At 37.0% G+C, this 14,598-nt stretch overlaps 1 long non-coding RNA gene across 1 annotated transcript in view; it reads left to right on the top strand.

The window, feature by feature from the left end:
- Window positions 1-14,586, top strand: part of LOC138166973 (uncharacterized) — a 200,884-nt gene extending 186,298 nt beyond the window's left edge. The window contains exons 3-4 of the long non-coding RNA XR_011169789.1: window positions 5,986-6,131; window positions 13,516-14,586. This is a non-coding gene — a long non-coding RNA (uncharacterized lncRNA). The remainder of the gene's footprint in view (window positions 1-5,985; window positions 6,132-13,515) is intronic.
- The last annotated feature ends 12 nt before the right edge of the window (window positions 14,587-14,598 follow it).

A 14,598-nucleotide genomic window follows, 5' to 3' on the forward strand; every position in this document is an offset into this window, starting at 1 on the left:
TATCAGAGGCAACCCTTGTCATCAGGAGTTCTATTTTCTTTTAGCAGAGACCTAGTCAGAAAGTCCACATTCTCTTTAGGAAGGCATCTATCAAGTATGACAAAATAAAGGCCTTTAGCCTCATCAAGTTGACTGAGAACCTAATAAACTTGATTAGTGACACCCTTATGAACTCCCTTTCCATTCACAAGAAACCAAGTCAAAGCCTAGTTCTTAATTGACATCTTACCCCCGCCCCCCCCCAGCTCTTAACTTCAGGGAAAAAAAGTCCCCTGAGAATTGTTTCTCAGTCATTTTAAGATTGGTGGCAATAACTTTTTGGGCCCAGATTTAGTAATGCTAAATATAGAGAGATATAAAGAAAGTCAGATAGTGGGAACTCAACTGGGCTATTTGCTCTTCTTTGGGTTTAGAAAGTAAAATTTCGGGTGGCCAGGTAGCACAGTGAGTAAGAGCACCGGCGCCAGTGTCGGGATGACCTGGGGATCGAATCTGGGCTCAGACACTTATTACCCACCCAGAAACACCTGGCTGTGTAACCTTGAGCAAGTTACTTAACCCTGATTGCTTAAAAAAAAAAAGTAAAATTTCTTCCCTTAAATTGCTGTTAACAAACATGTGGATATGGTAAATTAATCCTCTCCATCTTAGCCCCCAAGGGATACCCCTCAGGGATAATTGTAGAGCTTTACTTGGCTAGACATCAAAGCAAATGTTAGTGGTCAGCAGTCTATAGGAAGTTCTATTATGTGTAAGCTATAGCTACTGAGACAGGTATAAAGGGGATTTTCTAGGTGGCTCCTCACCATATGAATATACACAGTTATTTCTAGTTCTCTTCCTTTACACCCCCTGGTTCCATTTGCCCTATTGGTCCTTCTTAGGATTCAGAAACAGCTGGGTTTTGCTGCCGCAAGTCTTGGTCACTAGGGTGTGCAATATAACCTTTCTTATCATCATTGAAGCGTAGACAATTTCTTTTACACTACATCCAACAAAGACAAGGTTGCATTTTTTTCCTTTAAAATATTTAGATTTACAAGAATTTATTTTCTCTCCCTCCCACTGTCTTCTTCTAGTTGGCTTCTTACACTTCAATCTTTTCTACTGATTCATCTTTAATATTTTCCTGAATTGTTTATGACTTCTTACCCCTGGGAAGTCTTACCCTCATACCCCAAACATTTCTGTTTAGTTTGTCTGAAGCATATTCATTAGTCAGTAATGGCAAGTTCTACCATTTGGGGGTAAGAAGACATTTCATATATTCTTCTAGGTTTGTGTCTCGGCCTGGTGAGAAGGAACATAATCTCGATAGCAGATCTCAATTTTTCCTAGACCTATTTGTATTGTCATTATCATTGAGTTTCTGGACTATAATAGGTACATAGTAGCCTAACCCACAAACATTTGTTGGTTAACTGACTAATCACTTTATGTTGGGAGTACAGATAAGTATAAACTGGTAGTTTGTACTAAGTTGGACAGACTTTAAGAATAAGCATGACAATGAATTATATGTGTTCAGGTAGTGCACTATATGTGATAACCAACCCAACTTACTTCAGAGAACATCATTGCACAAGGTTTTCTACTAGGTAGTGAGTTATTTTAGCCATAATAAATCAAAAATCCAACTGCTAAGTTGGGAAGGATAGTTTGCATCCTCAATAAAATAATTGATCTTTGAAGTATTGAAATATTAATTGCTTGAAAAAATATTAATATGCCTCGGTGGTTAGAAGACCAACTTTTAAGTTAGTAAGACCCAGGTTCAGATCTTCCCTCTGACACTTATTGATTTATACTATGGGAAAGCCTTTAACCTCTCAGTGCCACAGCAATTCTCTAATACCATAAGTCAATGGTCTTTAATGTGAGCTGTGCCCAAGCAAACCAGTGTGAGTGAGGGAAGAAATTACTAGAACATACATTTGTCTTTGTTTTATCTAATATTTGATATATAGATTAGTCTCTATAATATAGATTGATAGTCTTACTCAATATGTATATCAGAAGATCACACTTGTTGTGTAATGTGTCATAAGGGAAAAGTGAAAGTTCTACAATATGTTTATGGAGGGATGGGAGTGGGCAGGGTTGATGGTGGCAGCTTTGTTCAGTCGTTCAATTTTTGCCATATTATAGCTTATTGAAGTTTACATATATGTCTGTTTAAGTTGATATAGAAATGGTTAATAGGGAAATATGTTTTGCATGACTTCCCATATACAATGAATATCATATTGCTTGCCTTCTCAATGGGTGGGGGAAGGGAGGGAAGGAGAAAGAGAATTTGGAGCTCATTTTTTTTAAAGTTTAAAACAAATAAATAAGGAATTTTTTAAAGTTTCTGTGTAGACCCTGTCATCTAGCTTCAAGTAATCAAACTATCAGAAAATAGATAAATGGTTTTAAGATCCCTGCAAATAAAGTGTGAGTTGAAGATAATGTGAATGTAAGTAAGCAAGAAGAAAATGTGATAGTTGACATTTCCCTTACTCTTTGTATTTGCTTTTCATCAGTCATACTATGAGGCAAAAATAATGGTGACATAATTCTCTCCAGCAAAAGTCAGCCCAAAGTGTTAAAAATGATCAAGAAGTTGATCTGGAATATGGAATTCCTCTTATTAATGAAGAACCTTGCCTAGCCTCATGTACTGGATATAGATAAGGCATTACTCTTGAAGTCAGCATGGTTTGGGTTAAATCTCATCTCTGATATGTTAGTCTTCCTTTTGAGCTTATATGGCTAAGTTAATTTGAGTCAAGCCAGAACCTGGAGTTAAACATAGTAAAAGCAAATGTAACTCATGTTCCACTTCTCTGTGGATTCAAATGGATTGTGATTAAATCTGAGTGGGACTTTGGATCAAAATGGCACACATTTGATGCTTCTTACTTAGAGAGGATTTCTCAAGTCATTCATGTTGAAATACTCAATTGCCCATTATACTGACAAGACCAAGACAAAAGGAATATCTGAATAAGTAACACTTTTAATAGGGATGGAAACAAAAAGCAAAGTAACATGTAAACAATCAAACACCTTCCCAAAGGAGTACCCCATTTGCTCCCAGTTGAAATATTTTTCCTCTGTACTCATGTCTCTAGAATGGAGTAGGCTTTGAAGTTGAATACAGATAGCCTTGTTGGGATTGTTTAAGCTCAGGGTTGTAGCTGCCACTTACTTTCTTGTCCCACATCTCCATGCACTTCCTTGCTTTGTGGGTCTCATGAACTTCTCCATTCCCTGACAGTGATCATTGCCATTCTTCCCTGTTTCACTTTTTGAATTCAAGCTCACAAACACAAAGCATGGGCTGTCATGTTTCTTGTTCCTCCAGCAATTACTCCTTTGTGATGCAATCCCACTGTGCTGTAGATATTCAATCTCATGGGAAATGATGGCCTAGGAACTTTTTCATCACTCTCTGTGACCAGTGATTCTGGAAAATGTAATCCTTAATTGGATGTGCCTGTTGCACAGACAATGAAGACAAAGAAACAATAAAAAAATTGGAATTCCACTACTAGGCTGTGGTCACAAACTTCCTAAATTCAGAGTTGAAAGGTTCTTCAGAGGCCATCTAGACTAACATGTTACCTGATCAGGAATCAATCAGTACTCTCTATACAATCACTCCCAAGTGTTCTGATAACCTCTGCTTGAAGCACTTCTGGTGGGAGTAGCATCATTCTCCAAGGGAATCCATTTGACAAAGTCAGAATTCTTGGGAAGGTGCCTCATGTTAATTCTTAATCTTCCACCAATTGCTCCTTGTTCTGGTTTTTGGAGACAAGCAGATCCAACTTGACTCCTTGTCCACAGTTCTCTAATACTGATATAATATGCCCCCTAAATCTTCCATTGAGAGACTTTTTAATATATTATATATGCTAAAACCCCCAGTTTCTTCAATCAGTATCTGGAGTAAAGGAAAAATAGCAAATGGTAACTGTGGGTTATGATTTTACCAAACCCAAATCAGGCCTAGAGTTAGAGATAATATCAAATAGTAGACTCAGAATCTGAGATAGGGTAGATCTAAGGGGGCAAATAACCAGCAGAGAGAAGACAAAATCTAATGGTATCTTCTCTGCACTTGAGTCTAGTGAGAAGAAGCAGGAAATTTAGAGTTTTAAAAGGCTATATTTAAATCCCACTTCTGCTAATTAATTATATGAACTTGCAAAAGTCACATCAACTCCTTGGGCCTCAGTTTGCTTAACTATAAAATGAGATGGCTGACCTTTCTGGTGTCTGCTGCTGCTAAATTCTCTGATCTTTTATATTTTGCATTTAATTTTTGCTTTCTCACATTACCAACTTCCCTGTAAGGTACAGAAGCCCTCCTCCTACCTTTCTGATTAAATTTAGCCACATTTTTTTTTTTTTTGCTTTCTGGAAGGCAGTTGGGGTTAAGTGACTTGCCCACGGTCACACAGCTAGTTTTTTTTGTGTTGAGTGTCTGAGGTTGGATTTGAACTCAGGTCCTCCTGATTCTAGGGCTGGTGCTCTATAAACTCTGCCACCTAGCTGCCCCAATTTAGTCCCGTTTTTTTAGTCTTCTCAGTAAGGTTCTCAATAGGCCCACCCATTCCTTCCTTTAGCCATATTCCCTCCTAGTGGTAGTACTTTGAGTCAGCCCATTCATAGATTCCTTGGACCCTCTTTTCTTTTTGGGAAGAACTCCATGTACAAGACAAGAAGGGACCTGCCAACTATCAACCAGTAAGCTCCCTATGATTTGTTATCACTGCCTTTAGCTGTTATTGAGAGAGGGTACCATAGGGCTAGGCAAAGGTTGTGTGTTTGTCCTATGTTTTGGAAGAGGACCATGGTATCAGGGAAATGATGACATGACTTGCAGTTGACTTGGATTTGAGTGAGAGAGGGCTGTGCAAGGTCAGCTACCTCACTTTCTCTTCCATAGCCATCTGGATCCAGTGAACTGATATTCATCAGGACGACTGACAAGGATCCAGCATGCAATGGGATACCATGGTCCTTTTAGGCTAAGGCCTTTTCAGGTACTCAGAGTGAAGTAATGCCCACTCAGTGAATAGGCATCTTTAAGAAGTGAGTTAAGGGATAGCCCCTTAAGTAGAGAAAGAAAAAGGTGCCCAAAACAAGATGGGGCTATTCAGGAAAACAATTTAAATTCTTTTACTTCCAAATGGAGGAAGAGAACATGGAAATGGGAGAAAGGGGTAGAAAATAAATGTTCACAAATGTGAACTTTCTGTAGAATGTATAGAAAAAATATATTCTTTCTAGGTTTGTAAAATTCTGTAGTTACTATGCAGCCCTTTAGTAAAATTCAGTGGGAGACACCATCTGCATTCATACAACTCAGTTTAAGCACTCAAAGGGAGAGGACAGGCCTCTAGTTCCATATGGTCAGTTTCAATATTTCCTTCTCTTTTAGAAATAACTTTTATAGGAAGGGGCTGTTGGCTATGCCAAGGTCGATATTCTTCATAGGCCAGTGCTAAAATCATTAAATCATCCCTGAATAGGTCCATCAAACATGAATCAGTTACCTTTATGTGGCTATTACAATTACAACTTCTGCTCCTGTTCTTTATAGACTGAGTGGATTTAATACAATGTCTGGCCTATAGTAGAAGCTTAGTAAATTTCTTGTTTATTGATTGAGAAAACTTAGTTCTAAAGGAATGTAAGACAGGTTTAGGCATGTTTAAATATATTAATTTGAATAAACACAAGGTCACTTCTACACTGATGAAATTGTAGCCCTTTGATGTTTTTTTTTATCATGTATCATGTCTTATGAATATAGGATTATGCAGTTTGAAATTCATAAATATACTATGTAACAAATTAAGAATGGTCACAAAATAAACACATTTAAGGTAAGTTAAAGGTTTTCTAGGCAAAGTTATCATGTTTTTAATGTTGACTGTTCTTTTTTAAATGTAGTCTTCATTTTCTAATATATCCCTTCTTTTTTCACAGTATAGAGAATCATCCTTCATAACAAAGAATGAATGTGAAAGAGAAACGAAAAAAGCAGTTAAGTAAAACCAGCCAAAAAACTGATGAAGTATGACAGTATATGTTCTACACCTATATTCTCCTACCTCTTCAAAGAAAGAAGAGAGGTATGTTATTATATCTATTTTAAGGAGTGTTTGGACAGCATAATTACATACAAAACATTCAGGTCCAGTCTTGTGATTAATCTTCTTTCCATGTATGTTATAGAAATTATGCACTTTTTCCTGGTTCTTAATTTGTCATCTTTCACGTAAATCCTTGTATGCTTCTCTATTGTCTTCTTATTCAGGACTTCTTAGAGTCTAATGATATTCCATCATGTTCATTTACCATGGGCCTTCTTCTCTTCTCACTCTATACTTCTTGATTTGGTGATCTCATCAGTTCCCACGGATTTCATTTCCTTCTCTAGTCTATGCTAATGTCTCTCACACCTACCTTTTTGCCCAAATCTCTCTGCCTCCAAGATTAAAACCAGAATGCTATATTTGGATTTCAATCTCCTTCATAACCTACCCCTCTCCTGCTTTACCAGTCCTTTATACCTTACTGACAGGTATACTTATATCCAGTGACACTGGCCCCCTGATTTTCCACAGACAAGACATTCCTTCTCTAAGCTCTGTATATTCTCTCTGGACTCCTCTCATGCCTGGAGCACTTTTCCTCTTCCACTCCAACTACTGACCTCCCTGACTTCCTTTAAGTCTCAATGAAAGGATCAGAGAATTTGAAGTTTGATCCCAGAAATAACATTTTTTGAGTCTGTGTCTTGGGTAGGCTTAGATGTAGTAGATGAGATCAGACCTCTAAGAAAACAAAGGAAAATAAAACCCTAACAAAAAATTCCCCCAAAACTAAAAACTATATACAAAGGACTATATGGGAAATACAAAGAACAGCAACAAAAAATCAGTTGAAAAGTAATACTGCAAATTATAAAGAACAAACTTAGACACAAAGAAGAGATGTTAAAAGATTCTTTTCTCCACTCTTTTGAGATCTGGGGCCATGACTGTGTAGCATTGCATATACATGCATTTTTTTTTTTTTTTGGTGTATTGATTGCTTTGATGGAAATTTTTTTCTATTCTTGGTCTTTTTCTTTTAAAAAGTTTTTCTGTTGTAAGGAATGTCTGAGAGAGGCAGGCCCAGAGGGCAGCGGTGGTGCAGAGGCGGACCAGAAGGCAGCAGCCCCACAGAGGCAGGGGAGGGGCTTGGGGGGGGGGAGGGAGTGCAGCAGCTGGCAGCACAGAGGCAGGCTGGAAAGAGGCCTGATCAACTGGGGGGCAAGTTGTCCCACCAACCACAAGGGCCACTACCAGGCCTATCACCAAAAGGCTGGGACTGGAAAGAACAAGGTAAGAACCAAATGCAGGGCCCCTGTCTGGGACAGGAAATACTCCTGGGACTACCACTCCATAGCCCATAAATAAAAAAAAAAAAGCCCCTATCAGGACCTCCAAGGACCATGATAGCACAGTGAACCCTGCCTGCTCCAACCCCCCCTCTGATCCTGAAAACATAGTAACTCTTGCCCCAGGGCAAAACCCTCTACAGTAAAGGCTTGGGAACCCTAGAGGAAGGGCATGTCTAAGGCCCTGCCTCAAAATGGGTAGAAAGCAGACTGCAAAGACTCTGGAGTCCTACTATCCTCAGAGGGAGGAACCAATCTCAGAGGGAGACAGTGTGGACTCCACACCCACAGCTGAAACATCAACAGGGAACTGGTCCCAAGCACAGAAAGATCTCCTAGATGAGCTCAAAAGGAACTTTGAAAACCAAATGAGAGAGATAGAAGACAAAATGAATAATTCTTTTAAAATCAAAATTGCGGAATTAGAAAAACATTATAAAAAAGGAAACAGCTCCTTAAAAAGAAAAGTGTATGATATGGAAAAGGAGCTCCAAAAACTAACCAAGGAAAATGATTTGCTAAAAACAGAATCAACCAAATTGAAACAAATAACTCTATGAGGAACCAAGAATTAGTTAAACAAAACAACAAGAATGAAAAATTAGAAAAAGAGGTAAAATATCTCAATGTAAAAATAACTGACCTGGAAAACAGATCCAGGAGAGATAATCAGAGAATCATAGGCCTACCAGAAAATCATGATGAAAAAAATGAGCCTGGGAAACATTCTCCAAGAGCTCATTAAGGAAAATTGCTCTGAGATACAAGACCCTGAGGGTAAAATAGAAATCAAGAGAATCCACCAGACACCTCCTGAAAGAGATCCCAAACTGAAAAGTCCTTGACATGTTGTGGCCAAACTCAAGAACTAACAGGTAAAAAGAAAATACTTTAAGTGTCCAGAAAGAAACAATTCAAATATCAAGGAACCACAGTAAGGATTGCACAGGATTTGGCAGCCTCTACACTGAAAGTACAGAGGCAGTGGAGTACAATTTTCCAGAAGGCAAAAGAGCTCGGTTTACAACCAAGGATCACCTACCCAGCTAGACTGAGCATATTCTTCCAGGCAAAGAAATGGTCATTCAATGACATAATAAATTTCCAGACCTTCCTGATAAAAAAGCCAGAGCTCAATGGATAATTCAACCTCCAATTACGAGGTGCAAGAGTAACATAGAAAGGTAAACAAGGAAAGCACACACATACACACACACACACACACACATCCCTGTTATTTAATAAGAGCAAACTGTTTATAGCCAAGTAGAGGGTATGAGTATAAAATACACAAAATGACGATTAAAAAAAATCTTATTAAGGGCTACAAAGGGACTGCAATGGAAGAAGAGGAATGAATAAGGTGGAAAAGGGTAAATTATGCCACACAAAGAGGCATGAAAACAATATAGCAGAGGAAAAGAAGGGAGGGAGATGAGTATTTTATGAGCTTTTCCCTCAATGGTTCTGGTGCAAGGAGGGAATAACAACCGTGTAGGACTCTATGAGGAAGAGACACAAAACCTATCATATTAGAGGGAAAGAGGGGAGGGCGAGGAGCTCCACATGAGATTTATTCCTGTTACTCTTGGTGTAAAGAAGAAATATCATACTTAATTAAGTATAAAAATATCCTACAGGCAGTAGGAGGGGGAAAGGACTATGAGGGGGGGTGGTTTGCAGGGAGGGAAGAAGTAAAGGTGAAGGGGAAGAAAAGGGAGGAGAGCTGATAAGGGAATACTGAGGGAGGCGGAGGTCAAAAGGAAAACTAGTAAGAAGGGGAAGGGAGAAGGGGGGAAAATATGAGTATTAACAGGGAGGGAATAGGATGGAGGGAAAGAAACAGATAATAATCATATCTGTAAATGTGAATGGAATGAACTCTCCCATAAAATGGAGATGGATAGCAGAAAGAATTAGAAATCATAATCCTACAATACGCTGTTTACAAGAAACACATCTGAAAGAGAGGGATACACACATGGTAAAGGTAAAAGGCTGGAGTAAAATATATCACGCCTCAGCTAAAGTAAAAAAAAAGGAGGGGTAGCAATTTTTATCTCAGATAAAGGAAAAAGCAAAAATTGATTTAATTAAAAGAGATAAGTAGGAAAACTATCTTGTTAAAAGACACCATCGAGAATGAAACAATATCATTACTTAATATATATGTACCAAGTGCTATAGGATCCAAATTCCTAGAGAAGAAGGTAAAGGAATTAGAGGAAGAAATAGATAGCAAAACTATACTAGTGGGGGACCTTAATCTCCCCCTCTCTGAACTTGATAAATCCAACATCAAAATAAACAAGAAAGAAATTAAGGCAATGAACAGAATTTTAGAGAGGGTAGGTATTATAGATCTCTGGAGAAAACAGAATGGGGATAAAAAGGAATATACTTTCTTCTCAGTGGTTCATGGCACATACTCAAAAATTGACCATGTTCTAGGACATAAAAACCTCACAATTCTGTGCAGTAAGGCAGAAATATGAAATGCATCCTTCTCAGATCATAATGCAATAAAAATTATGTGCAATAAAGGGCCATGGAAAGACAGACTAAAAACTAATTGGAAATTAAACAATTTAATCCTAAAGAATGAGTGGGTCAAACAAGAAATTATAGAAACAATTAGTAATTTCATTAGAGAGAATGATAATAATGAGACAACATACCAAAATTTGTGGGATGCATTAAAGGCAGTTCTTACGGGAAGTTTTATATCCCTGAGTGCATACATAATTAAATTAGAGAAAAGGGAGGTCAATGAATTGGGCATGCAATTGAAAAACCTAGAAAATGAAACAATTCAAAATCCCTAATTAAATACTAAATTAGAAATATTGAAAACCAAAGGAGAGATTAATAAAATTGAAATTAAGAAAACTATTGAATTAATAAATAAAACTAAGAGCTGGTTTTATGAAAATTGAATAGACCCTTATTCAATATGATAAAAAAGAAAGAAGAAAACCAAATTATGTGTATCAAAAATGAATAGGGTGAATCTACCTCCAATGAAGAGGAAATCTAACAATAATTAGGAATTATTTTTCCCAATTGTATGCACATAAATTTGACAATCTTAGGGAAATGGATGAATATTTACAAAAGTACAAATTGCCCAGACTAACTGAAGAGGAAGTAAACTACTTAAATAACTCCATCTTAGAAAAAGAAATTGAACAAGCCATAAGTCAACTCCCTAGGAAAAAAATCTCCAGGGCCAGATAGATTTACTAGTGAATTCTATCAAACATTTAAAGAACAATTGATCCAAATACTCTACAAACTATTTGGGAAAATTAGTGAAGAAGGAGTCCTACCAAATTCTTTTAATGACACAAATATGGTACTGATACCTAAATCAGGAAGAGATAAAACAGAGAAAGAAAATTATAGAGCAATCTCCCTCATGAATATAGATGAAAAAAATTTAAATAAAATACTAGGTAAAAGACTACAGCAACTTATCTCAAGAATAATACATTTTTATTAGGTAGGATTTATTCCAGGTATTCAAGAATGTTTTAATATTAGGAAAATCATCAGTATAATTGATCATATCAACAATAAAACTTGCAGAAACCACACAATTATCTCAATAGATGCAGAAAAGGCTTTTGACAAAATACAATACCCATTCCTATTAAAAACACTAGAAAGTATAGGAATAAACAGAACCTTCCTTAAAATAATAGATAGCATCTATTTAAAACCATAAGGAAATATTATATGTAATGGGGATAAGCTAGAAGCATTTCCAATAAGATCAGGGGTGAAACAAGGGTGTCCACTATCATGCCTCTTATTCAATCTGGTACTAGAAATGTTAGCAGTAGCAATTAGAGAAAAAAAAAAGAAATCAAAGGAATCAAATTAGGCAAAGAAGAGACCAAACTATCACTCTTTGCAGATGATATGATGATATACTTAGAGAATCCTAGGGAATCAAGTAAAAAACTCCTTGCGATAATAAATAATTTGGCAAAGTTGCAGGATATAAAATAAACCCACATAAATCCTCAGCATTTCTATATATTTCCAATGAAATCCAACAGTAAGAGATAGAAAGAGAAATCCCATTTAAAGTTCTTGTATACATTATAAAATATTTGGGAATCTACCTGCCAATACAAACCCAGGACCTATATGATCACAACTACAAAACACTTTTCACACAAATAAAGTCAGATCTAACTAATTGGAAAAATATCAATTGCTCGTGGCTGGGTCGAGCTAATAAAATAAAAATGACAATTTTACCTAAATTAAATTATATATTTGGTGCCATACCAATTAATTTACCAAAAAACTACTTTATAGAGCTAGACAAAATCATAACAAAATTCATTTGGAAGAATAAATGGTCCAGAATATCAAGGGAATTAATGAAAAGAAATGCTAGGGAAGGTGGACTAGCTATACCAGATTTCAATATGTATTATAAAACAGCAGTCATTAAAACTACTCGGTACTGAGGAATAGAGTAGTGGATCAATGGAATATATTAGGCACATGAGATTCAGCAGTTAATGACTATAGTAATCTATTGTTTGATAAACCCAAAGACTCCAGTTTTGGGGATAAGAACTCACTATTTGACAAAAACTGCTGGGAAAACTGTCATATACTATGGCAAAAATTGGGCATAGACCATTACCTAACACCATTACCAAAATCAAGTCTAAATGGGAGTGTGACCTAGGTATAAAAGTTGATAGTGTAAGCAATCTCGGGAAAACAAGGAATAGTTTACCTGTCAGATTTGTGGAGAGGGAAAGACTTTATGACAAAACAAGAATTAGAGAGCATTATAAAATGCAAAATGGATAATTTTGATTACATTAAATTGAAAAGCTTCTGTACAAACAAAGTCAATGTAACCAAGATTAAGAGGGAGGTGGGAAATTGGGAAAGAATTTTTATAAACTATGTCTCTGATAAAGGACTCATTTCTAAAATATACAGAGAATTGAACTAAATCAATTAGAATACAAATCATTCCCCAAATGATAAATGCTCAAAGGATATGAATAGGCAGTTTTCAGAGAAAGAAATTAAAGATATCTCTAAGTACATGAAGAAATGCTTTAAATCACTATTGATTAGAGAAATGTAAATAAAAACTCTGAGGTACCACATCTTACCAGTCAGATTGGCTAAGATGGCAAAACAGGAAAATGACAAATGCTGGAGAGAATGTGGATGAATTGGCACACTAATGCATTGCTGGAGGATTTGTGAACTGATCCAACCATTCTGTAAAGCAATCTGGAATTATACACAAAGGACTATAAATAATTTCATAGCCCTTGACTCAGCAATATCACTTCTAAGGTTGTCTCCTAAAGAGATAACAGAAGTGGGAAAAAAACCCATATGTACAAAAATATTTATAGCAGCTCTTTTTGTGGTAGCAAAGATTTGGAAATTAAGGGGGTGCCCATCAATTAGGGAATGGCTGGACAAGTTGTGGTATATGCTTGTTATGGAATACTATTGTGCAATAAGAAATGAGGAGCAGATGGACTTCATATTTACCCATAGAGTCTTATACGAACTGATGCTGAGTGAGAAGAGTAGAACCAGGAGGAATTTGTACACAATTACAGACACAACTTATGTATGATGACCAATTTTGATAAACTGGACTCTTTTTAGCAATCCAGATACATAAGTCAAACCCAAAAGTCTCATGATGGAGAGAGATGTTTACATCCAGAGAAAGAACTGTGATTGAACCCAGATTGAAGCAAACTACCTGCCCTTTTTCGTTCTCTTGTTTGGTTTTGATTCCTCTTTCCCATTCTTCATTCCATCTGTGACAATCCTTCTTTATAACCTGACTAATGCCTAATGTGAAAGTATTTGCAGATACTATACTTGATTGTATGCCACCATGGTAGGGGGAAGAGAGAGAAAATTTGAAACTCAAGGAATTGTGGTAATGAATCTTGTAAGCTAAAAGTAAGCAAATTAATAAAGACCAAAAAAAAGGAATGTCTGAGTGGGAGGTGTAATGATAATGGGATTTAAAAATCCTCTTGTATTGGCTTGGTTTTCAGGTTGAGTGTTGAAGACCAGAACTAGTGAATCCCACTTGTGGGATGGACTTGTTGACTGGAGAGGCCCAAGGAGAGAGAGGCCAGAAGAATTTCTGGGAGCCAGCATCTGGAGGCTGCTGCTACTGCTGGAGAGAGAAATGAGAACTGAGGACTGAACTGGGAAGAAGCATTACTGTGGTGCTGGTATTTGTTCTGTCTGTTTTGATGTTACTTTGCCAGATTTATCTGCTGGTTAAGGACAGCACTGTTGTTGCAGAGGTTCTGGAACCTTGCTGTTGGTTCAGAAACCCTGAAGGAGGATTTTCTTGTATGTTTACAGAAATCCTGAAGGAGGGTCTTGCTGATGTTTTCAGGGGTCTTGAGCCTGTTCTGCAGGCAGAGAGTGAATTGATGACAACATTGGAAATGTTTATTGTGGTTTTGTTAAGTTTTGTCTTCCCAGGAACATAGATTGCTGAGAATTTGCCTCGGGTCAAGATGAAGAAAAGACCTCTCCTTGGGTATTGAATGCTTCAATGATATTATAACCTTGTTGTAGCTTAGGGATAGATAGCCTTTGTGCTCTCTACAGCAACTTTGAGAGGGTGCTTGGTGGTGATGGGTAGTACGGTAATTCAGTTATTATCCAGGGGTGGAAAACTTTTGACTTTTCTATTTTGTGACTGACCAAATGAAAGTACTATTTTGTGAATGGAAACTAATCTCCAGTTGAACAGAGAGAAGACTTTATGATTAACTAAATGACTGTACTCCCAGGGGTGGAGTAATTGAGAACTTACTAAATGACTGAGTTACCCAGTATTTTGATCTTGATTTTCTGTGAAGATTCAACTGTTTAAGTTCAAATCTGTCCTCAGATACTCCCTGTGTGACCCTGGACAAGTCACTTAACACTGTGTACCTCAGTTTCCTTATTTGTTAAATGATCTGGAGAAGGAAATGACAAACCGCTCCAGTATCTTTGCAAAGAAAACCCCAAATGGGGTCCTGAAGAGTTGGACATGACTGAACAACAACAAATCCATTTCATACTTATTCTCTCTCTCTCTCTCTCTCTCTCTCTCTCTCGAAAAAAAAAAAAAA

This window comes from Petaurus breviceps, unplaced genomic scaffold (genome assembly GCF_028583685.1).
Source record: "Petaurus breviceps papuanus isolate PSGF00001 unplaced genomic scaffold, PetGlider_PUasm1.0 227, whole genome shotgun sequence".
Taxonomy (NCBI): domain Eukaryota; kingdom Metazoa; phylum Chordata; class Mammalia; order Diprotodontia; family Petauridae; genus Petaurus; species Petaurus breviceps.